Source organism: Caloenas nicobarica, chromosome 1, assembly GCF_036013445.1.
Source record: "Caloenas nicobarica isolate bCalNic1 chromosome 1, bCalNic1.hap1, whole genome shotgun sequence".
In the NCBI taxonomy this organism is placed as follows: domain Eukaryota; kingdom Metazoa; phylum Chordata; class Aves; order Columbiformes; family Columbidae; genus Caloenas; species Caloenas nicobarica.
The window spans coordinates 108,308,731-108,322,932 of NC_088245.1; the positions used below are offsets into that span (position 1 = coordinate 108,308,731).

Below are 14,202 nucleotides of genomic sequence, written 5' to 3' on the forward strand. Positions count from 1 at the left end.
GTTCCAACATCCTTTGCTGGTAAGGTATGCATAAACACCACAAAACCTCCTCCATACTCCAGTGACCTTCTGAGTAAAAGCTAAGAGACAAGAGACCTAAAATTTACTCTTGAAGGCATTGAGGACCTCTTGGGAACCACGAGGAAAACTCTGGTCAATATGAGAAGCAATAGGAGTACAGCACTTCAAGTAGTTGAAAAATTTCAAGGTGTATAAAGAACATGAAGAGTCATTTTGTACATTAACTATGTCAACATTTTTCTATGAAAAGGAGTAAAATACACGCACAGGGATTTTAGGCTGGCAAAAGAGCACCTCTGGAAGAGAGGTAAGTTTTGAGAGATGTGCACAAGACAGTCATCGAATTTGTGTTGACATGTAGGACAAACTATGAATTGGAATACCCCAAGTGTCCTGTTGCAACTTAACTTGCAGGTGGCAGCAGAAACAACTGACCTTCTGATGAGCTTGCAACTCTGCCTACAATCCAGAGTTTGTGAACTGCTTGGGAAGAGAGATCAGCAACAAAACTCTACAGAACCTCCCAACTTCTTTGCCAAGGTGGGAATGAGAGACAAGAAGTGTCTGAAGCAGTGATTAGGGAGGTAACAGAAAAACAGGAGATGACAGACTCCTGCAAATCAGGAGAGGACAAAACTAAGAAAAGAGCATGACCTGGCTGTGCTGAAGAAGCTTAAACTCAAGAAGGATGACAATGAAGAACTGACTCTGAGATGTAGCTGGACAGCAGTGAAAATTGTACTGGAAGAGATGTAATGAAGAATGTGACGCTACTGGGCATTCGCACAGATAAAAGCACCGAATGCCTTCAACATGAAAGCAAGACTGGGAAGACAGCCTTTGGTTCAGAGGCAAACAGAGCAGTTCCAGATAACTGCACGTCTTGGTACATGCTCGTTCATGATCAAACCTTTATTTGCAGTTCAGCTTCATAAAATAGTTTGGAAAATGATCAGAGCACATACTCAAAACAGCACTGCCATTTAATTCAGAAAGGAATGTTTACTAAAGGAATAACAAAAATTTAATTTAGGGGAGTTTTTCTTTTTTAAAAAATGCAATTGGTATTCAAGAACAATTAATTAAAGGAAAGCATTTGGTAATTGCTTTATCATACATGAATCCTTGATCTTATGCCACGAAACCAAAACTCAGATAAACCCACAACAAGCTAAAATTTAACAAGGTAAAAATCACAGCAAAAGGCAAGGAGGAAGAAACTAGTGCATCCCAGTGGCAGGGGATGCTGCAATGTAATTTCTTCATTTCTAGAAGCAGATGCAAGAGCAGTGCTTGAAAATATTCATTCATTTGCTCATTCAGAAAGAATGCCTGTGCAGGTGATAAATCAGCATGGAGAACCAACTGATTCGTTGAGAACAGAAAAGAGAACACCATCCGAACAAGGCTGTTCTCTTGTTGGATGCTAGGAGACAGGTCAGAAAGCAGTCTTTGCATGAGTTGCAATTTGTTCAGAAGAGAAGGTAAAAAGCCCAGGGTGCAAGGTGGCTGAAAACATGATTCTCTTTGCACATAGAAAAAATAGCCTGAGCAAAGAAATGAGAAACCGGCCTCCTGACAGGTCTACTGATACATGAAGAGCAGCACAAAACTCAGTGCAGCACATGGAAAGTGCTGAAAGAACACAGTGACCTAGAAGATCCAAGGATCACTTATTGTAGGATGAGCAAAGTTGTACCAAAATTCTGCGATGAAGAGAGGAAGGTATGTTTATATCTACTAGAAGGACACAGAAAGTCACAATTCAAATAATTTAAACAAGTGTTGCACTGAACCCACCCTAGTGAGGAGGGACACCTGAATTTTTTGTGGGACAGGGACAGAAAACAAGTGGAACTGGTATTCTTTAATTGTAAGGGGAATGCACCCAAGGATTTATAAGGGTGATATAGAAGCACCACTGACAGGAAAAAAGCAACAAAATGGATAAGCCACACAAATCTGTTTTCAGGTGGACTTGTGCTGCCAAGATATTTTACTCTTCTTGTAAAATGGTACTAAAGAAGATTTTTTATTTATTACAATTTATTTATGTTTACATTTGGTCTACACAGATCCATGCATTTGCATGGAAAACATTTGTAACCACTTTCTGAAAACATCTCCATGAAATTTGATACAGTACTCATTTGTTCATTAGGAAACATGCAAGAAAAACTTTCCTCACCCCAAGAGACACTGAATACTCTATGATCTGTTGGGTCTGGTGGTTCTGCTTTAATAGGATAAAAACTCAAGCATAACTAAAATCTGTGTGCTGAGAGTCCCAGATCAAGTAATTTTATCACAGCTATCAATTTTTCTGACAAGAAAAGAGAAATGGGAGACAGACACATCTCCTCCCATGCGAGCCAGAAACTTTCCTTCTGACTCTCCAACTGTTTACATCACACGCACTCCCGTACTGGTCAAATATCTACCAAATTTACTACTGGCTAGGAAAACTAAGCAAACCCAACTTAAGTCCTTGCTGATCCAACACACATCTCCATGACACAGACTCTTCTTCTCAGGGACTCATCACTATAGGGTATTTTGGTCTCTCCTCCAGTTGAAGGCCAAGCGTAATTTATCAAAATCTCTTTCACTTCTAAAAAATGAAACATGGCAGCGAAGAACACTTTAATTGGGTTGAAATGAATTTTTCAATATAATTCTTCCTCCTCTTCTGTTCTTCCTTTATGTAAGAAGGTCATTCTATTTGAGAAAAAAATGTACTCCGAGCCCTTCTAGACACATTGGTCTACACTGCAAAACACTGATACACAACTCCAGTTTTCACATTATTTAGTCTTCTTCATTCCTACCTATGAGGCTCAACATTTCCAAGAAGCAAGCAGATCTTAGCCCTTTGGGGCACAGGCACAAAACGAGATTTAGAATTTGAAGGACTTTTTGGGCATCTAGACACTCCAAATCCAAGAGCAGGATCCTCAACCCTGCCAGCATCCCATGGTATCTCCCCGGGATGAACCCTCTATCTCCATTTACCTAACTCCATGATTTTGTCAATAATGTTTGTAATAAAAAGTCACATGCAGCATGAACCAGAAGGCCCATAATGGCCCCGTCTCAGCAGTGCCCTAATCGCCAGGCTGCGAAGACAAGTGAAGTTCTGCATTTTCTCTCTAGTTGCATATATCTTGAGTTCTTGGCTGCAGAATGGTTTCAGCACCAGCAAAAAGGGCAGCATATTTCCCTCGCCTTTATATCTCTAGCCTGGTGGTTCAGAGACACTCCTGAAGAGTACCATTTCAGATTCCCTCTATCCTACTCCAGTATGCTGATTAGCAGAAATCTCACCTCTAGATGGTGGCAGCCAGCCTTGTTTCACTTACGTTGCTCCATAGATCTCACTCTAACTCGCTTAGTCTTGTCATGCAAGAAACGTGGTGGAAGTAGGGTTCAGATTTCCTGACTCCAAGCCTAGACTGACTCCCAACACACAACAGAGCGTATCAACAGAGCAGGCAGAATCTTGATCCCGCTATTTCTGCAAGGCATGTATAATTAGATTATTTAGCTGTCAGACACAAATCCCCCTAATCGCTTGACAAGTGAATCCAAAAGATGAAAGGGGATGAAGTGCCCTCTTGCTGCAGAAATAGCTGATAAAAGCATGAATAATGACCATGATTTGGTGTATAGATATTCAGAGAGATAAGACAGATTTAACAGCAACCTGCCAGTCTTAATGCTTGGTTTTACGAAGCCAACGGAAGGACAGTCTAGCACTAAATAACAGGTTCTGTTAGCAGAAGAGGCCTTGATGGCAGTTTGGTAAACTGGAAATCCCAGTCTCTGCAGACCAGTTTCCTCTGATACTGAATTAACAGTGATTACAAAAGTGGTTGAGGTGGCACACAAAGTTGTGTGAATGAGGTCACAGTACAATCTAAACAGTCTCATTTCCTTTCATTTATGTATTTTGGCTCAACTGCAATCCTTGTAACAGCAGAGAGCAACACAAGAGAATCAGAGCACGTAATGGGCAGCATACAAGTGAGTTTTTCTCACTTGAGGGCACTCCGGCCTTTCCCCACAATTATTCAACCCTGACCAGAGGAAGAAAAGTAGACCTGTGATCAAGTTTCCTCCTTCAGGATGTTTTAAAAATATATTTCAGGGTTTTCTGTTGTTACTGAACACTGACTTGTCTATTTACTTCTGCTATTCAGATTGTATGTCTCTAGAACACTTCATCTCAAAATTCAAATGGAATTGTCACTTGTGCACCAGCTAGGTCTATACATAAGATTTTGCTATGCTTCTTTGCACTAAAGGAACATACTTCTCCTTTGACTCTCCGTTAACAAATATAGGCTTCTCTAAGCAACAGCTTATTTACTCAGGGGAAAAGGGGAAAAAAAAAAAATTACCCAGCATCAGTATTTATTCTGGAAAGAGTATTGAAGTCTACCCTAGATAAAATATTTTGGAACTGCTACTTGAAACGTAACTCCTTAAAGATATTCTTAAGGAATACATCAGACACTAAAGAATTCATAAAAATGGGCTGTATGAGCTGGAAACACTCATGTTTTGAAGCTTAACATAGTTTATCGGTTTGAATAGTGAAAATACAACAATATGCACTGATGTTTTTTTTACAGGGGAGGAAAAGAGAGTTATGTATCCTGAGAACTTTTAGAATTTCAGAAAACCTCAGTGATTAGGTCAGGGGGAAAATGTGCCCTGTTTCTTTGACCATAATACTTCCTTTTAACATTCAACTACTATTTTAGAATCTTGTTTATATGCATGACAAATTTTGTCTATAGGTTATGTGCAAATCTGAGGCCCCTATTAGTGACAATATAAAAGTTGTATTCTTTAATGTATTTTTAACAGTTCATTTTGTAACCGAGAACATTTTTTCACAAAGAATCGGAAATGGTCACTATATTGTTCCAGCTCTGGATGAACAGCAACATAAACAAGCTTCTCACTGATTATGTATAATGCTGGTGCTGTGAAGGGGGAACCAAATTAATTTCTTTTTTTCTAATATGCTTTAAGTGCTTAAGGAACATCATCAAGTCCTTTATTCATCCTACCTGGTCTAACTTACATTTAAAAAAAAATTGAAAGAGCCTAAATATAAAAACCCCAAAGGTTTTCAGATGTCAAAATGCCCTTACTCTGTCAGAGATAAAATAACTGTCCAGAATTTCAATTTTTCCCATGATACCAACATCCAACTGCACATAAAGTACTTTCTGTGACAGCGTGATCAAGTATTGCTGTCCTGAGGTTTCCCAAAAGGACAGAGTTAACAGTTTTCCTAAAGGGTTACTGCATGGCACTTCAAAGAGGGTAATGGGAATTTTAAGAAACCTTTTCAGAGAAAAAAATTCTTTAGGGAAAGTGTGATTAAGCACCTACCTCACATTTGAATGCCTCAGTAATGTAAAATAGCTTATAGCTTCTTCATCTGTACCTACTTTCCACCCAGCTGTGCTTTGGTGGAAATACCATCCATATGCTCCTGAACTACAATTATTAATATTTTTTAATACCAACTAGATATTATATCTGCCCAGTGCACACCCAGCTAATATAGAGAGCCTCAGCTGCCCAAGCTGCACGCATTTCTAACACTGCCTATGAGAACGTTCCAGCCACAACACAGGGTAATTTCCTTAAAACTAGGTTAGGTGAATGAATGGGCCAGGAAACAAGTGTTCATCAAGTCCTCGAATACAACCAGACTGTTGCAAGCACAGGCAAGCAAAATCCTTTTTTATTCTCCTGCTCCTAGTTTACTCTGAGTATGAGCAGAGAGACAGGATATCTCACAACTGGTGTCTTGAAGGTGTCTCATAATTCATGTGCTATGAGCAAGAGACAGGGAACAGCCCGGTCACCACCCAGGCCCACCCAAAGATGGCCATGTCCCCAGGGAGCCACCCTTGGCCGTGGATTCCTGCCACCACTCCTCCTCTCGGCCGTGGCATTAGCATGTCTGCGTGGGGAGAGGAAGGAATTAATCCATGTAAAAAAGTATTGCAGAGGGTAAGGAAGACCAAAATAGAGTTTTAATGTTATCTGCTTCAATAAACAGCTGCACAAACATTTGGGTAGAACTGTGGCAGGAAAATTTATGGTCATAGGGATATGGTGCAAGTCTCAGGTGCAGCGCTCCTTTATACCAGCTTAAGCTCACCAGGAAAGCACGGTGAGCATGGCACAGTGTGCTTTAACAGATCCTGGAGCCAGCATGTCACATTTTGACTATGCTCAGGGCAACCCAAGGAAAGGTTGCAGTACTGCTGGCCTTCACATCATTCAAAAGACAAAATATGAATGACACTCAAGTACTGAGCTCTACATACCAGATGATACTTCCATGAAGAACGGGTGCCCTGACCACAGGATCGGCTGTGGCATACAACCACAGAAATTTTTTAGCGGGATGTTTGGCAAATATTTCACAGAATTCAGACAACAAAGCAATTAACGTATTTTTAAATTTCATACTATAGTTTATTTGCACATAGTCAAGCTATATAACATTCTACAGGACAATCTGAAAATAACGCATTTTCACATAGTCCATATTCCAGCAGACTTAAGTGCAGTTTTTCCAACTGATGTCTATACTAGATGATATTTGGACTTGGATGAACATAGGCCTTCTGAATTACAGCATATCTTTGTAAAGAAATATATAATTTTTTTCTTTTGAGAAAGATTTTACCCATGAAAGGTTTTACCCTTCTACAGCAAGGTTGCAAAACCCTGTATTTAGGTGCTGCAAAGGGCATATGAACTGCTGGAACCTTAATCCACTCTGTCTAGACAAAATCAGCAAATCTCTAAATAACAGATGTCCCTCCAAATAAAATCCTGGTCTTACAAAGCAAAAGAGCAAAGCTTTCATCCCATCGGAACTCCTTGAAAATCAACATCATTTCAGCCATCAGCATGACTCTTACCACAATTAACAAGTTTGGACAAAACGAACAAATTGTCTGAAGTCAACAGCGAAAAGGTGAAGGCCCCGTAACTGCTCACAAACAACAGTCCTCTGGGAAAAGGCCACTACGCCAGCACTGCTTTAGAGGAAAGCAGCGTTCAAGTAGTCAGCAAGGAAATCCTGCTTGAATGTTAAAGGATTTGGGAATTAAGATGCATATGCAGAAAAACTAAAGGTATCTTGGGGAAAAATGTTTCCTAGTGTTCACACAGAAACAGATTTTTACCAAATACAAAGGTTATTTCTTGAATGCGAAAGAAAAAGGCGGAGGGGGCGGTATTACGACACAAAAATAGTATGTCAGTGTAAAGCCTACTACAATACTCTAATTCTCATTCCAGAGAATGGTAAACAGGTTGTGATTACTTCACACCACAGCTGGTTCACTTGGGGCCCTAGAAATAGAGTACTGAATGTCAGAGCACCTTACAACTGCTGTATCTGTCATCCACTGTCGTGGCACTGGAATCCAAGCAGACAAGCAAGCAAACAAAGCAAAGGAAACAGCACAGAGGTCTCCAAACTAGAGAAATTTTAGAACAAAATATGATTTTGCTGGGGCTTTGTTTTCCGATTCATCACAGATGCTTATTCTTCTTATGTAATTCCTTTTTACAGTTGAAAAAAAAGAAGCAACACTATCCATTATCATCAGTTAAAGTCCTTAAACTACATCAAGCCTATGAACAAATGCATTGAATACTTAAGGAACAGTCACATTTAATTTGATTAAAAATTATTTTATTTTTCAAAATAACTGTAACTTCTAAAATTTTTAATGAAAGAAGTTACTGGTGCTTTACTTAATTAGGTCAAAAAGTATTTGGAAATCACATACAAAGACGACCTATAAAACCACTTACTGGGACAGAAAAGGAACAATTTATGTGGTTCTGAATGTTCAAGACAAAATAAAGACAAAATGGCAAGCCTGTACTACCTTTGACGCACCACTGTGAAGGTATGACATACAGCAGAAAGGCAAGAGATAAAGGAAGACTGGGACGATTTAATCAATTTATGTCCACATTCCTTGATGGCTCAGACTTTCTTACTCCTTCACATTTTATTTGATAACAACAATTAAATGTCTATTTTTTTTCTGGAAAAAGTACTTTAAAAGAAGAAGGGAGAACAAGAAAGAAACAAAGATCAGAGTAGTAAGTTCTTTGGTAGATTTTCCAGGCGTGTGGGTTTTTTAGGAGAAAGCATTAGGTGCTGCAATTAAACTTATCTTGTATTACTCAAACTTGATCTATTTAATGTGTTTTTCACTATTATTTATTATTTTAATAATAATTTAGCATGATTTCTTGGCTTAGCCTTTCAAAAGCTAAGAAATCTTAAAGTTTTGCATTTCATAGAGACCCTCGTTTCTGCTGTGTTATAGCTACAGGTGAGTCGATCACATTTTACATGAGATCTGGTCACACTTCTCAGTACAATGGCATTCAACTGGTTTTGTCACTGAGATGTAAAATGACAATATGTTGCAGTTCTGAAGTAGTTATTCAAGATGGAATTCATTTCATTTAAACGTCATCTATGAGCCAGATGTGTACATATGGGCCAGGCACTGCAGGCCTCCCTTCTGTCACTGGAGGTAAACAGCCCTTTTAGGGTGTAATTCATCTGGACATCTCCTTTGGTATAAGAAAGGTCATGTCCTAATAATGCTTTTTGGACTACAGACAGTGAAGAAAACTTGAGTCCTACCAATATCATAGACATCTAAATTCAGTCAACAGAATCCCAGGAGAGTTGCTAAGACAGCAGCCAGCTAATCTAATCATAGATGTGTCTTTATCTATCTGTATCTATTTAAGTATCTCTCTGTCTACAAATCTATAAACTCAGCTATCTAATCAATAAATGCTGGTGTTACAGCAATACAATGCTGTCTTTTTGCAAGTCCAGTATGAGCTTTACTACTTTACAAGGACAATTCTCGGCAATTTTCATTAAAATACACAAATTAAGAAGTTGCTGGTCCTGGCACCTAAAGATTGAAACTGTGACCAAAGTGCACAGTAAAAACTAAAACTGAGATGCGTAGAAAGAGTTTATTGTTCTTCCTTCTCTAAAAAGATTAACTTGGATAAGTAATCAATTAAAAGACAGAAAACAAAAGGCAGGATTTCATCTTGGTGACCAGTGGAATCCTTCAGGAATCGAGATCAAGGATTTTGTTCACAGATGATCCAGAAATGGGGAAAGACATTCAAAACTTCAGTTCAAATGGAAGTAAAATGACACACTTGGAGGAAAAAACCCACTATCTTAAGACAGAAACGATGGACTTTGAAATACATTGCTGTTAATATTTTGGAAAGAAATAAAGAGCAACGGAAAGAGCTATCAAAATATATCCAACACGTAGATCATTGTGTGCAGTTCTCACTCCCTTTCCCCCTCCTTACACATAACCCACCTCAGTCCCTAAAGAAACTGGAAAAGACAGAAAGTCACCAAGAATGATCAAACTTGTGGAACACATTCCTCATCCTGGAAAAAACACGTCTATGAAAATCAGGAGTGGCACTGAGAAGGCAGTTAGGGAGGACTCCCTCATTATCTCTTCCAATAATAAGAATTAAGGACTATTAGACTAAATTAGCAGGTACCACATTCAAAACAAACAAAGGGAGGTAACTCCTTCCCACAGTGTGCGATCCAGCTGAGTGGAACTCTTTCACAGGAGTTACAGATGCCAACATGTTACATGCAATGAAAAGGTGACTACCTGATTTGACGAGGAAAAAAAAAATCCACTAGGGTTATTAAATGCAAAGTTCAAAATGACTAGAGGCTGTGAAGACACTGCAGGAATTTCTCCGTATGTTTAGCCTGTTGTTGCACTCTTCCCTAGGCTTCCAGTATTGACCTCTGTTTGGAGGCACGATACCAGCCCCGGCACAATTCTGATCTCAACTACAGATGTCTCGTGATCTTCAGATTCCCTGGAAATCTCATTGTTGAACATATGGAAATGGAATATTGAATACGGTACACTTTGGAAAGTAAATTTAAATAAAGCAAGGTGACAAAAAAACAGAGTGATAACACAAGGGAAACTTCAAAGGATTACTCCAACTTCTCTTTCCTTCCAAACATTATCAAACAAACTTTATGTTTTTCAGCTAAAAAGAAAACAGAACCATAGGGAGAACAAAGATATATGGAGAAAATAATTAGAAAAGTCTTCAAAATTATAAAGCAATAACTCTTACAAGTTAATTTAAGTCCTCTGGTTTCTAAGCCAGTACAGAAGTTTTCAATGGAGAAAATGCTCTATGGCATGTAAGTCTGCTTTCCTGGGCTCTCTTTTGTAGTTCTCACAGAAGCAGAGAAAACCACTGAGAGTCTAAAATATTATAAAAAAGGAAACAAAGGATTGACAGTCAGCTACTGTAACAAAAAAGACAAAGCCGCTGTAGAGAAATACACATTTACATTTCCTGTTTAGCCACCTCAAACTTCTGACCTGCAAGATGGACTACGTCTACCACAACACTATCAGTGAAGTGCTCAGAATAACTTATCGACCTCCTGAATAGATTTGACTCTGTCGAGCAGCCTGAAAAGGCTTTAACAGTCTCTGACTTTCTCTGAGAAAGTGCTATAGATTTAAGATGTCTTCGGACGCACAGTGTTTCAATATTTCAGTGTTTGAATCCACACTGCACCCTCAGCAATGGCATTGATGTTTATGCTGAGCTGTAACTGTTTATATCCTTCACGTTCATGTAATTTATATTTTTGCATTAAAAGAAGAGTCTCAAACCTTCATAATGGGAAAGACATCTAATTAGAGAGACTGTTTCACTGATTCCTAACTTCCCATTTACAACTATAAAACATCTCTTCAGTGATTTCAGAACTGCTTAAATGGAAAATTACTTTAGTTCTTTGTTTGCAGCTGCTGAGCTCCATTACGAAATGACCTGAGCCAGCACCAAATGTCCCATCCAGCTATCCATGCGCTAAAACTACCAGGTGTTTCACAGACCACCAGAAGTCTACAAACCACAGATGAAGAGTATCTTCATTAGCGTTATGCAAGTCACCAGAGAAATATGTGCTATTTCAAATAACGGTCAACAAATAAGTAGGTAAAAATATATAATGCAAATTTCTTATTTTAACTTCTTGGATGGAAAAGGAGGTAGGAAAAAATCATGAATGAATATGAACAGTGAAACGTAATTTTCATTAAAACTCTGGGTAGCTTGGAGAGCAGAAGAGTGCACATTTTGCTTTTTACATCAATATTCTCCACAGTTAAATCTGTTCAACCAGCAGATGAGTTCAGACTCTAAAGCTTTGTAACTTGGTGTTTTGACAAGTTCTTAAAACCTCATGTTACGGGCAGGGAGGGGAGCGGAGAGGCTTTTTTCTACTGATATGGCTTGATGTGCTGGAGATAAACCTATGTGTCTTAATTCACATGCTTTATAACACTTACATTTCTGTAAAATTTGGAATCCTGACATTTGATGCTGTCAGGCTGTCAGTTTCAAATCATTAATGAACTAAAAATCTGCCTTCCCAAAAGGTTAATGGTGAGAAAGTGAATGTAAGAGTTTAGATTAGGTAGATGCTGCTGAAACAAATGGAGCAAGACATATTAGAATCACTGACGAGGAAAAACACTTTAGTAAATGAAATTTAAAAAAAAAAAGGCAAATACAGAATGAAACCCACACAGAACTCTCTCCCAACTGCCTCATCTCAAAGCACTGAAAGCACGCACATCTAAATGAGTTCTATGAACACACTCATTTTCTTTCTTCCTCAAACTACAGATTTGCAATGCTAGAAGGTGCTTTTGTAAAGACAGTATTTTTTGGAGCAGTTAAGTCTTCTTTCTTCCCTGCTTTATTTATTTCTCATTTTCCCATTTTACTGACTGTGGCTCACACAAATGTAGAAGATCATGTCTCCTTGCACCCTTCACCATGAATTCTACCATTTTCAGGCTGTAGCTCACAATTAATTCCTATCTCTTCTAGGAAAAATCCTTCAGCCAGTCTGCACTGAGTCAATGAAATTCCCTTCTACTCCCCCAGGGGAACCATGCCTGTCCAGATTGCTGTTGGTTAACTGGCATGATCCAGATTGTACCATCCAGCTTAGAAACTGCTGTTATGAAACCTCTCTCTTTTGGGAAATTAGTGAACCTTACAACCACTACATGGATTGCCAATTCCTTTTGCAGCAGTAGGGAAGGCTGTGCAGCTCCTTTCATCTCTTGAAAAAAAAAAGTCTAGGAAAACAACACGTAGGGAATGGCTCTTCTCTTTGTTTTTGAAGTGGCAACAATACTTCTTTGCTCTTTTGTGAAATTTATGATGCTGACAACAAACTGCCAAGTAGGTGTTCAATTATATTTTTCAAATTCAACGATTAAAAAGAAAAACTAAACCCATACTGTCATGCAGATAGTCCCAGACTTAGTGCTGACAGCAAATATTTCTTCCATTCTGGGATTATATTTCCTCTTTTCTCCTCATGTTATCTTTAATTTTCATTTTTTAGTGTTCTTCTTTGTTTTCCCTCACCTTGCATCACTGAAATCAGGACAGAAGTTACTGAAGCAAAACAGTGAGATGTTTTTATTTTAAACTCTTACAGGGAAAACTGCGGAACAAGTGACAAAGCAAAATGTGTTAGCATCTCCATCCAGTTCTCTTTCAACTGACTGGAATTTCATCTCTTTTCCTTTGAATGAAGCTCTGAAACTCAAAACACAAATGGAAAATGACTATATTTGTATTTCAGCTTTTCAGCCAGTGCTTCAGGTACAGAGACTACTGCAGAAGAAACGGTAAGCTGTATATGCGGATGTCTACTGCTCTTTGGGTGGCCAGCGAGTGGCAAATAGCCCAGGCCCAGCAGAAAGCAGGAACCAGCAGCCCCTATTTGGCCACCAGTCGCAGTTGCATAAGAACGTCCTCTCCAGGAGCTGAGGCCTCTCTCCCCCTCCTCGGCTTTCATTAGAAAGTTTTTACAAACCATTTAGTCAACTAACTGTAATAATATAAGCTTATGTCCATTGTATTTTAAGAACGGTTTTAGAAACACAGAATGCCACTGACCTGCTATAGAAACACATGCAACAAAGAGTTAAAAAGGTATCTTGGCCTACAGACTTTTTATCCCACAGAGTGCCTGGCTGGTCTATGATCCCTTTGCCCTCTTCCCTTCCTCCTTCCTCTCTTTTTTTTTAAGGCAGTAGAAAAAGAAAGACATATGGCACATTTTAAGAGAAATGGCAACTCGGAAAACTTGTAGCTTCACTTCTGCACATAGCTTACTGACTTTAGCTGTGAGAAGCCAAAGGTGAGAGAAATTTACTTTTTTCTACTAAGAGTCCCCAAAGTATCTGCAAATCATTAAACAGTTTACTTGGTGTCTCTCCATTCAGCTTTCTATAAAATTTTACAAGCATCAGTTGACTCCAGTTTTCCTTGCTGTTTCTTGAAGGAAAGGATAATTTCTATTTAGATTTTATTATCTCAACATAATTTTCTCAAAAAAAATCATTCGTATCAGTTTTCCTCATTTGTACAAAAGACTCCAAATGTCATTTCACACAGAAGAGGAATTAGTAAAGCTCCTTCTTTTTTTTCTGCCAAAAAGAAGAAGTCCAATCTTATTCGTGCATTTGAGAATGACAAAAAAAAGGGGGGGGGGGCTGAATTTTTGTTTACTAAGTAAACATTTGAAAGAGCAACACATCCTGAAGACTGTGCAACTAGTCTTGCTTAACTGTAAACTTATATTATTCTTTAGAGTAAGAAAACTGAAACCAAATCATATAGAAATAAAAAACATCTGTGCAAGTTTAATGGCCAAACAGTCCAAAAGGAAAAAAACTTAAGCTAAACAGAGTCAGGACAGAATATGTTTTCACACAAAAGTAACCCCCTATTCTAATACAGTTCTCTATAGCAGAAATGGACTTCAGGATCCCCAGCACTCTTTCTCTTTCTTCACTTTTTACCTACCCAGCATCTGCAAAACGTATAGAAGAACTAAAAACCCTGTAGTCTAATTCTGTGCTCTGCAGAATATATGTTACGATACAGTTTTAAACAGTCACAGAAAAAAACCCGAAACAACTAATTGTAAAAGAAATACCTCCTCTCCCATTGTCAAGCCAAGCTGCCTTTCAGCAG

At 38.6% G+C, this 14,202-nt stretch overlaps 1 protein-coding gene across 3 annotated transcripts in view; it reads right to left on the reverse strand.

Moving 5' to 3' along the window:
- Window positions 1-14,202, reverse strand: part of SH3KBP1 (SH3 domain containing kinase binding protein 1) — a 236,335-nt gene that overhangs the window by 70,695 nt on the left and 151,438 nt on the right. The window lies entirely within an intron of this gene.